The following is a 12,291-nucleotide window of genomic DNA, read 5'->3' as shown; positions in this document are numbered from 1 at the left end:
AAGACACAAATGCTTCTCAGAAAAGTGAAGGGCAGAATTGCTGCTGAGGCCAAAGGAGGGTATGGAACCAATAACTAAAAAGCTGTAGGGAAGGAAAAAAAAAAAAAAAGAATCGCAAAGTCCTCTCTCTGCTGATCTGCTTCACTCTTCTCCCACTTTGAAAATTACTTTTAGGGCGCCTGGGTGGCTCAGTTGGTTAAGCGACTGCCTTCGGCTCAGGTCATGATCCTGGAGTCCCTGGATCGAGTTCTGCATCAGGCTCCCTGCTCGGCAGGGAGTCGGCTTCGCCCTCTGACCCTCCCCCATCTCATGTGCTCTCTCTCTCTCTCTCAAATAAATAAAACAAAATCTTTAAAAAAAAAAGAAAAGAAAGAAAATTACTTTTATCTGTTTTATAGCATTCATGATAGAGAGCTATCATCACCAATAGCCCCCTGCACATTTTCACCCTTAAAAGTGATGCCAGACTGATCGGAATCACCTGAATTCAGTTTCCTCCTAGAAAATGCTCATTGGCTTAAATCAGCAGTTCAATTACTTGTGGCTATAGGTAGTAACAAGCATATCTGAACAATGAAAAATACTTGGAAGTCAAACAGACAACCTGTAATTTCTGTATCAAGTAGAGCTTTACCAAAAGCATGCATCCTAGGACAAAGCTCCAGAATAGGGAAGAGAACTGGTAAGAATTAAGTGGGTCACTTAGTAGGTTTGTAAGTCTGTTCTGCTAGACATTTAAAATATTTGAAAGAGAAGGGGCGCCTGGGTGGCTCAGTCACTTAAGCGTCTGCCTTCAGCTTGGGTCATGATCCCAGGGTCCTGGGATCGAGCCCCACATCAGGCCCCTGGCTCAGCGGGGAGCCTGCTTCTCCCTCTCCCTCTGCCTCTCTCCCTGCTCATGCTCTCTCTCTCCCTCTCTGTATGTCTGTGTCTCAAGTGAATAAATAAAATCCTTAGGAAAAAAAAAGTATTTGAAAGAGAAGACAAACCTACCAAGGACAATCCTTCTGAGATCTTAAGCAGCTTTTGCAAATCCAGAAGGAAAAAAAAAATCACGGTCATATTCCCTAGAAATCTTTCTCTGAGCCTGTTATGTTCCCTTAAAGACATTATATTATTTTTGATATAACATAAATTTAAAATTATATGCAGTTAAATCTACCATTTCTCCATGATTTCATGTATTGATTTTAAGCTAAAAAGTCATCATTCATCCAGAGATACAAAAATATTTGACAATTTTTTTTCTCTTCTGTTGGATTTCTTTAAACTTCACTGCTAGGAGTCTCAGAATGAAATTTATCACCTTCCTTAAGCAACTGTATAGTCCAGGAAGCCTAGAAATCTACATTTTTAGTTTCATCTCACTTTGGTGACTATTCAAATTTATATTTTATTTTGTATTTCTATTATATGTATTTCCTATAAGCCACTTCAAATCTTTTGTCAAAAAAAGGCAGGTTTTGACTAACTAGTTTTTTCCCCTTTTTTTAGGTTAAATCTCATATTGTCTTTAGAGGTACCAATAGAGGAAAAAGTGATACATTTAATGCAGTTATTCACATAACAAAAACTTTTGAAAATAACATCAATTTTAGTAAACAAAATTGTTTTTATGTTCTCTATTATATTTTACAATATGCATTTTAAGTTTACCTTCTTTTTAATGTGTTAGGCAGGGGTAGTAGTCAATATTTCTCAACATGGGTCTGACAACAAAAATGGATGCTGGCCGTAGTGCTTGAACAGAGTCTTGGCAGTATTCCATTATGCCAGCTATTTACCCTTTAGCTGTCATTTTGGGGGCATTCAGGATGGCCCTAAAGGAGGGGCTTTGACTGTTAGGACCATGGGTGAGTACTTGAGAGCTTTTGGAACCAGATGCTTACTAGACTGTATAAAAGTATTTCAACAATGAATAGCCAGTGTTCCTGTACTAGTGCATATTTGCTAAATATTAATCTGATGCTAGGGATATGGGCTTGATAAATAAATACATGATTACTTGAAGAGAATTCTTCCTACTCTTAGGAAATAAGTATATGATTTGAAAGCACCTGTTGTGGTTTGTGAAGGAGATGATCCTCCCACCTTTATTTAAGACATTTATTTATTTGTGTGTGAGAGAGAGACAGTGCACACACTTGAGTAAGGGGAGGGGTAGAGGGGGAGGGGGAGGCAGAGTCCCCACTGAGCAGGGACACCCATGTGGGGTTCAGTCCAAGGACCCTGGGATCATGACTCAAGCCGAAGGTAGACGCTTCACCGACTGAGTCACCTAGGCGCCCCAATCCTCTCACCTTTAAAAACAAACTTTAAATCATCAAATTTATTACTGGTAAAGCTGGACGGATATATGGCTAGGAACTGAAGCCAAAAAAAAAAAAAAAACCTCCCTAAGAGTTCCAAACCAAGCCTTACCAGTCAGTCACCAGAGGATTCTGGCTTTCCTCTCAACACACTAAATGCAAAGAGTCCAAGAATCCACGAGACAAGGTAGAAGAAAGGACAAGTGGGTTTGGCAAACCTAAAAGGTCCTGCATAGTGCTCCGTCCCACATTTCTTGGAGGAAGCAGAAATAAGAGGCAAGTTGGAGCAAGTGTGAGAGATGGAGAGGAAAAGGGAGAGGGAGAAAACCAGGAAAAGGGTGGAGCGGACCCAGGCTCAGATTCTTTTTTCCAAATATCATTAGTCAGATAGTTCACTCCTACTTTTGAGGAAAGCAACAACATTAGAGAGATACCGATTCCTTTTGGGAAGTGAAGTAGGCGGTCCACCCCCTTAGAGGGGTTTAATAAACATCAATATACATTATCATTTATAGCTTCATGTAACAAAATCTGGAATAGCATATACATAGCTTCCTCAACTTTTTACGAATACATCAAACTCATTACATTTTCTGTTAATTCACAAATGTACCTAAGAATTTACAGCAACCACTAAATCAATGTGGAATCGCAGAAGTATCTCTGAACTCCTCGGTATTTTGGTCTCATTACTTGCTCTGATTCTCTCAGTTACACAGTTAAGCAAACGTCAAAAGCTCTGTGAGCCTCAGCTCTCACCCTTAGGTGATAAAGATAATAATGCCTCCTCTTCAGGAGATAAACTTACATAAACAACACTTTGTATAACCGACTCATTACTGAATATTTTGCAAAATTCAAACCCAAAAGGGTGGCCGGGTGGCTCAGTCAGTTAAGCCTCTGCCTTCAGCTCAGGTCATGATCCCAGAGTCCTGGGATTGAGTCCTGCACTGGGCTCCCTGCTCAGCAAGGAGCCGGCTTCTTCCCCTGCCTGCCAACCCACCCCCACCTTGTACTCTTTCCAGCACTCTCTCTCTCTCTCTGGCAAATAAATAAAATCTTAAAAAAAAAAAAAAAACTTCAACTAAGTTAAACAAAAGTGCCAAAATGTATCAGTAGCATGAACCTACTTTACAACCCATTGATCTGTCCAGTTTTGAAAATAATTCCTAAAATTTCTTGGCTTTTTTGTTGGAGGATTTGCTTGCATTAGGTAAAATTTAAACATGGAGAGTTAATTAAAATTCTTAAATTATCCTACATTAAATCTGCATAATTTATAGTTTTAATGCCACTGAGTTACAAAATCCATATACACATAAATCATAACCGCCCAATTAAGTATTAAAAGCAAAATTTAAAAATGAAGGCATTTTTCTTCTGGCCAAAACTGAGTAACAGGCCCCTCTTAACTTTAATAAAACAACAGGTTGGGACAGGGAAATGTATGAAACAATAGGTCTCAAGATACTATGTTTCAGGTGACCTAAGGCAGTAATTCCTGAAAAAGGTTTACCTGACTTGGTGAGGAAAAGGGAAGCCAGGCAAAGCTTGGCAGTTTCCCTGAGTTGAGCAGGTATTGCTGGAAGACGAGAAAGGCCATGGTGGCTAGAGAGCCACATAAGGACCTGCAGAGATTCATGGAGGCTCCCCCTAGAAACTTCAGCCAGGCTATTACCAGCTCATGCCTGTGAAGAAATTACCAAGGGCTGGGAAAAGGCAGTAGAGGGAATACTCTCCAGTAGTCCAAGGCGAGTTCCTGTGTCCACCAGCTGAGGGAAAACCTCAGAAGCAAACACCACCAAGTAGAGTACTCAGAAAAGTTCTCTTACCACTGTGGCAAAATTTGCCCTTGAGTAATGTTACACATCCTACCGAACTAAGCTTTAAAGCAAGACTCGACAGGAATCAAATCATTTCCAAGTAAATTAACGGTATCCCAGAACAAATCTCAAGAATATTTATAGAATACAAAAATAGCCAGCACTCAGTAGTGTAAAACATTCACTCACTTTTGTTCCGTTTTACCTCCGGGAGCTTCGCCAAGGTCCCGCAGTGAACAGCGGAGAAAACCCCCCCACATACTTCTGGCAGGGAGAGAGGAAAAGGAACCATTTTGAAATACACCGGAACACTCTTTTTAACAAGGCCTGCCCTCAGGGAGAACTAGTTAACAGAGCTTAAACAGATGGGTTTTATTAGAGTTTACTTGACCTGAGGGATGGGAAATACCCAACTCCAGCCCACTGGAGTCTTCTTGTCCCTCCTAAACAGGGGAGGGGGTAAATGAAAAACTCTTGTGAAGCTGACAGACCAGAGGGCACAGCCTCAGGAATAATTCAGAGAGCTGTGGGACAACTTCAAGTAGCATGTAATTTGAGTCCCTAAAAGGGAAAGTGGGGGTGACAAAAATTATTTGAAGAAACTACTGCCAAAACTTTTCCAAGATTGAATTAAACTATAGACCCATAGTTTCAAGACGTTCCACAAACCGCAAGTACAAGAGATGTGAAAAAAAATAAAAACTACACAAAGGCGCATCATAATCAAATTGCTTGAAGCCAGTGATAAAGATAAAATCTTAAAAGAAGACAGAGAAAAAAGGGGAACAAAGTAAGATTAACAACAGATTTCTCATTGGAATACAAGTAAGCCAGAAAACAAAGGAGCAACACCTTTAATGAAAAAAAGCCTGTCGACTTATAACTCTATTTCACTTAAAACCAAAGGTGAAATAAAGCCTTTTTCAGACATAAGAGCTAAAGGAGTTCATTGCCAGCAAGTCTGTATTACAAGAAATATTAAAGAAGTTCTGAGGACAATGGTATAAGATAAAAATCTGAATCAACACAGGAATGAAGACACTGGGAGTAGATACTACATGGGTAAATATAAAGACTGAGAGCCCTCTATCTTATCTTTAAAATTTAGTTTACAATTATAAACTTTCCCCCCATACACACTCAAACCTCAATGTTCATATGGCTTCACCATTTTACCAAACATTTAAGGAAAAAGTAATTCCAATTCTGCAGAATTTCTTTCAGAAAACAGAAGAGGAAACACTATATAATTCATTCTATGAAGGCAGAATTACTGTAGTCCTAAAACCAAAGACATTGAAGGAAAAGAAAACTATAGTTCAATAATTATCTCATAAAAATTGATGCAAAAATTCTTAGCACATTTTATCATATTAAATCCAAAAAATATAAAAATTATAACATATCATGACCAAATAGGGGTTATTCTAGGAAGACTGGTTTAATATTCAAAAATCAGTGTAATTCATTATATTCACAGGATGAAAAAGAGAAAACATATCTCAGTAGATGTAAGAAATACATTTAACAAAAGGCAACATCTATTATTTCTTCAGAACAAAAACTCTTAGTAAACTATAAATAAAAAGGGTGATTCTCACCCTCATAAAGGGCATCTATGAAAAACCTAAGAACAGATTTGTAGAACGGACACGAGCCATTCTACAAGACATACTATAATGCTACAGTAATCAAGATAGTGCAGCATTAGAAAGAGAATAGACAAATTGATTAGTGAAACAGAATAGAGAGCCCAGAAATAGACCCAAATAAACATAGTCAACTGATCTTTGACAAAGGAGCAAAGGCAATATAATCAAGCAAAGATAGTTTTCTTAACAAATGGTTCTGTAACAACTAGACATCCACATGCAAAAAAAAAAAAAAAAAAAAATCTAAATATAGACCTTAAATCCTTCACAAAACTTAACTCAAAATGAATCATAGACCTAGGGTGCCTGGGTGGCTCAGTTGGTTAAGTGACTGCCTTCGGCTCAGGTCATGATCCTGGAGTCCCGGGATCGAGTCCCACATCGGGCTCCCTGCTCAGCAGGGAGTCTGCTCCTCCCTCTGACGCTCTTCCCTCTCGTGCTCTCTATCTCTCATTCTCTCTCTCGCAAATAAATAAATAAAATCTTTAAAAAAAAAAATGAATCATAGACCTAAATGTAAAATACAAAACTATAAAACTCCTAGAAGATAACATAGGAGAAAACCTAGATGATCTTGGGTATGGCAATGACTTCTTCAATATAACAACAAAAGCACAATTCATGAAAGAAATAATTGGTAAGCTGAACTTCTTTAAAATTAAAAACTTTTGCTCTCCAAAAAGCAATGTCAAGAAAAGAAGACAAGCCACATACTGGGAGAAAATATTTACAAAAGACATATCTAATAAAAGACTATTATCCAAGGTATACAAAGAATTCTTCAAATTCAACAGTAAGAAAACAAACAACCCAATTTAAACATGGGCCAGAAACCTTAACAGATTCTTCAACAAAAAAGATATACAGATGGCAAATAAACATATGGAAAGATGCTCCAGATCATATGTCATCTGGGAAATGCAAATTAAAACAACAATGAGTTGCCAGTGCCCACCTATTAGAATGGCTCAACTCTGGAGCATTGACAATACTAAATGCTGCCAAGGATATAAACAATAGGAACCCTCATTCATTGCTGATAGGAATGCAAAATGCTATGGCCACTTCGGAAGACAGTTTGGAGGTTACTTACAAAACTAAAGAAACTCTTACCATACAATCCAGCAATAGCACTCCTTGGTATTTACTCAAAGAAGATGAAAACGTACATCCACCCAAAAACCTGCACAGGGATGTTTATAGAAGCTTTATTTACAGTTCCCAAACTTGGAAGCAACCAAGATGTCCTGCAGTAGGTAAATGGATAAATAAATACAGAATAGTAGTTAGCACTAAAAAGAAATGAGCTATTAAGCCATGAGAAGACATGGAGGAAACTTAAATGCAAATTGCTAAGTGAAAGAAGCCAATCTGAAAAAGGCTACATACTGTATGATCCCAACTATATAACATTTTGAAAAGGCAAAACTATGGGGACAGTAAAATGATCAGTAGTTGCCAGGGGTCAGGTTGGGGGAAGGTTGAATAGGCTGAGCACATATTTTTAAGGCAGTGAAAATACTCTGTATGATACCATAATGACGGATATATGCCATTATATATGTATTCAAACACCAAGAGTGAACCCTAATGTAAACTATATAGACCTTCAGTGGTTATGATGTATCAGTGTGGGTTCATCAGTTTTAACAAAAGTCACACCCTGGTAGGGAATGCTGACAAAGGGGAGGCTTTGGAAGTGTGGGGGCAGGAGTATAGGGGACTCTGCGTACCTTCCTTCTCCTCAGTTTTGCTGTGAATCTAAAACTGCTCTAAAAAAATAAAGTCTTCTTTTTAAAGATTTATTTATTTTAGAGAGAGAGCTCAAGCACATGAGCAGGAGGGGCAGAAGGAGAGGGAGAGAGAATCTCAGCGTGGAGCCCATCAGGAGACTCGATTCCAGGACCCTAAGACCAGGACCTGAGCTGAAACCAAGAGTCAGTCACTCAACAGACTGTGCCACCCAGGTACCCTCAAAAATAAAGTCTTAATAAAAAATTAATTCCTGGAAAGAAATTGAAGGACTGCATTATGTGATATCAAGAATTTTAATAAAGCTACAATAACCAAAGCAGTGTAGTATCAGTTTCAATATACACAAAGAGTTCAATGGAAAAGAATAGAGCCCAGAAAGAACTGATTTTTAAAAGAGATGCAAAGCCAATTCTGTGCAGAAAGGCAAATGGCACATATTTATATTTTAAAAAGGAAGAATTATTTCAATTTATAGCTTTTATAGCTTACACTATATACAAAAATTAATTCTCAACAAACTATATTAAAAATAAATATTATCTCAATCTACAGCTTACATCATATATAAAAATTAACTTTAATAGAGCATAGGCCTAATAGTAAAAACTAAAAAAACTAAAACTACAAAACTTCCATAGGAAAACATAAGAGAAAATGTTTTTGACATTGGATTAGGCAAAGAATTTCCATATAGAAAAAAATAATAAACTGGTCATCATCAGAATGGATAATTTCTAGTCTTTCAAAGATACTAACAGAATAAAGACCAAAGACTAGAAGAAATTATTTGCAAATCATATGTTTGATAAAGGATTTATATCCAGGATATGTAAAGAATCTTCAAACTTCAATAATAAGTAAACAAACAACAAAATGTGTTGTCAGGTATAGGTTATAGACCCTGTTCTTGTCTCTTCAGAAATGACTCAGATGCCTATTAGGAGCTCTCGACATATCAGAATCATGTTGAGAGGCCTTCCTTTAAGTACAGCATCTGCTCAGTGCACTAGAGGTACTCCTCATCTCTTTCACCCTTCCAGGTGTACACTGGAATGCCATCCTTGGCAATGGCCACCACTGCCTGATCCTAGATAGACAAGGGTCTTGATGATGATGGCTGTCTCCACCATCATCTGTAGGTAGGCAGCCTTGCAGTTGCCCTTCAGTGGCTTGGAGACCAAGTACATCTGTCGCATGGGCATCAGGCCCGGCATCTCTCTCCACAATGTCCAGGACTTTTTGTCCCCCCAGGGAGACAGGCTGATGTCAGCAACTTTGTAGGGCAGTTGTCTGACATGCTCCCAGCACTTCCCCATGGAGTGATGGACATGGGTGAAGGGGCCGGCTGAGGACAGGGATGGAGTGGGCGGTGCTGGGCAGGGTAAGTTTGGCAATTTCTTAAAAATTTGTATGTAAACCTGTTATATCAACCAGCCATTCGTTGTTAAGCTATTTACCCAAGAAAATGAGATCATATGTCCACACAAAGACTCATGCACATAAACATAAACATTGTACACAGATGTTCATAGAAACTTTGTTCATAATCATAATCAAAAGCTGGAAGCATCACAAATGGCCATCCACAGATAAATGGATGATCAAATTGTAGTATATCCATATGCTGGAATACAACACAGCAATAAAACCAAATGGACTATTAATACATGCAGTAAAATAGATGAATCTCGAAATAATTACATCGAATGAAAGAAACTATAGAAGAAAGAATGCATACTAGAACTGTATAAAGTTCTTGGAAGTATAAGCTAGAAGTCAGTAACAGAAATATCAGTAGGTGTCTGGGGCTGGGAGGCTGGGCAGGAATAAGAGGGAAGGATCACAAAGGGACAAGGGAAGACCTCTAGGGATAGAGAATATGTTCATTATCTTGATTGTGGTGATGGAGTCACAGTATACACACATATCAGAACTTAACAGATTTGTATATGTTACGGTTTATCATATTTCAATTATTCTTCAATAAACCTGTAAATGAGAGGAAAACGAAGTATAGTTTCCAACAGGATAATTCGTTATGATAAGAAACCAGACTTCTTTTTAATTAAAAGGATTACTTAACCTGAAATTTTAAGTATTTTTATTCCAAATGAGACTAAAAACTCCATGAAGCGAGTGTTATGTCATAGTCATTTAACGTAGGTAGCATGGCATGCGGTAGTTAGTTAATAAATATGGGTAAGTTCAATATGTTTACCATTTCATTTACAGAAGGAAGAACAATATGGAAGGAAGCATATTTAAAACTGACTAGCTGGTGATTATTTAAAAATCGTCTTCAAGCTGTGTCATTTCTAGGTCCTTAGAATAAATAAACAACATCTGTCTCTCTGTGCATTGTTGGTTTAAAGAACTTCAAGTTTAAGGAATATGATGTGCACTAACATGCAAATTATTTTTCCATTTTACAGAAAAAAGAAAGTGATTAAAAATTAAGAATTAACTTCTTGGAGTCAAGCCCTTTAAATATTTTAAATTAAATCACAAGCATTCTTTTATTCTAGTCCCCCCCTCCATGAAGGAGATAAAAATGTCAAAACTTTTTCTTTCCACTTAAAACACAGTAGCTATAGCAAAAGACCTAAGACAATAATTTAACCCTTCCTACTTAACCTCAAGTAATACTCTAACCCTCCCTACTGAAAATATCTATTTGTTCTGTCCATATTCATTGGTTAAATCTCAAATTATACAAATGCAGTTGAGATACCGTTATTTTTAAATATAAGTATATTTCTTTTATATTGCCTCAATTTCCCAGATAAGTTAGGGAAAAGGTAAAATAAAACAGACCTGCATTTTTCAAATTCATTGCAAATTTCCCATACTCCAATTTACAGTAGAGCAGACTTAAGATATAATTCTTTTTTTTTAATTTTTTTTTTTTAAGATTTTATTTATTTGAGAGAGAGAGACAGAGATAGTGAGAGAGAGAGCACAAGTGGGGAGGAGAGGGAGAAGCAGGCTCCCCACACAGCAGGGAGCCCGATGCGGGACTCGATCCCAGGACCCTGGGTTCATGACCTGAGCCAAAGGCAGACGCTTAACCGACTGAGCCACCCAGGCGCCCAAGATATAATTCTTCATAAAATGTTTTCATTGTAGAAAGCATATACATCCATCATGCTTATGGATCCAAAACATGCCTTTATTAACCTTTCAGAAGCAATGTTTTGTGTACAAACAGAATATTGCATTTGAAGCAGTCATATCTTCTCTTCAGATATGATAGATATTTCAACTTTAAGGAAAAAAAGTCCCTTCCTTCAATTAGGTAAATATATTTAATGGAAGAGACAGAAAAATATGGCAACATTTTTGCAAATGTATTTTCATTATGAAATGAAATTTTCTTTTCTGCCAGAATTAACCTTATTGAGCTGTTTCCCTGTCTTGCCTTCCAACTGAAACTATATGTCTTTGAGGAATATATTGGTCATGGGTTAAAAAAGAACTGTCAAGTTGGCTTTTTACACACGATGAAATGGAATCTTTCAAATCCCTTAAATCGTTTCCAAAATCAGAAGAACAGATGGTGCCTCAGAGCAGAGCCCCAGCCTGCCATTTGCCTGAGATTTAAACCAGTGCTTTACTGTGAGAAAACAAGTGCTTCCTCCCGCTGGTCTGGAGTAGCTTGCGAGGGCTTGCAGAGAACACCACCAACAGTGTCTGGAACAGAAGCTGTGCCCAGAAGATCCATGTTTTTAGGGCTCTAGGTTTCAGCAGAGTCTTTTTGTTTGTTGATGTTTTCCCTCTTGACTCTGAAGATAACGATGTAGCAAAAGGAAAAGCAGATTCGAAGTGGGGCTTAAGCTCTAGGTACAGTCTACCATTAATTAGCAATGTGATCTTTCGGGTGACTTCTTGGCAAACACCTATTCCAAATACATTTGCCTATCATTAAGGTCTTTTCCAGGTTTGTCAAATAAAACATGAAAAAGCTTTTTCTTAAAAAATAAATAAGTAAAACAGGAGATAAATTAGCAAACTGTATTTCCTTCTTTTCCTTGGCCATTTTAATCAAGTTTGTTGTTTAAGTTCTCTAGTGGCTATCAAAGCAAGCAGAGTGAAGTTTGAAAATTCAAAATTGGTTGTATCTATTTGCATTTGGCATGGCCTGAGAGATCTAAACAATTTGGATTCTGGCTCCAGTGTCTTGCATGCTCCTTTCTCTGTGCCCTAGTTGGAAAACTTTATTTTCATTCCCCAAACACACTACAATCTCTCTCTCTTCAGGGCCTTAGTAAGTGGAACTCCCTGTGTCTGAACATCTCTTCTCTGCCCAAGGCTGGCTCTCCAGGACCCATCAGATCTCAAACATTCCCTTAGGGTGGGCTTTCCTGAAAACTGTACCTAAAGTTGATTTTTTTTAATTTTTTTTTTTTTTTTTTGACAGAGAGACACAGCAAGAGAGTGAACATAAGCAGGGAGAGTGGGAGAGGGAGAAGCAGGCTTCCTGCTGAGCAGGGAGCCTGATGCGGGCTCGATCCCAGGGTCCTGGGATCATGACCTGAATCAAAGGCAGACGCTTAACGACTGAGCCACCCAGGCGCCCCCTAAAGTTGATTTTTGACCCTTCTCTCTTATGGACCTTGTTCTGCCATTTTATAACACTGGTTACAAGAAATTTTTATTTGTGTTTTCCCCACTAGACTGTAAGCTCCATCAAGGAAGAAAACACACTGATATGAATTGAATGTTTATATCCCACTTCCCCCCCAAATCCATATG

The sequence above is a fragment of the Callorhinus ursinus genome, unplaced genomic scaffold (assembly GCF_003265705.2).
Source record: "Callorhinus ursinus isolate GAN/ISIS: 27379988/994484 unplaced genomic scaffold, GSC_fseal_2.0 scaffold4, whole genome shotgun sequence".
Lineage (NCBI taxonomy): Eukaryota > Metazoa > Chordata > Mammalia > Carnivora > Otariidae > Callorhinus > Callorhinus ursinus.
This window is presented reverse-complemented; position numbering follows the sequence as displayed.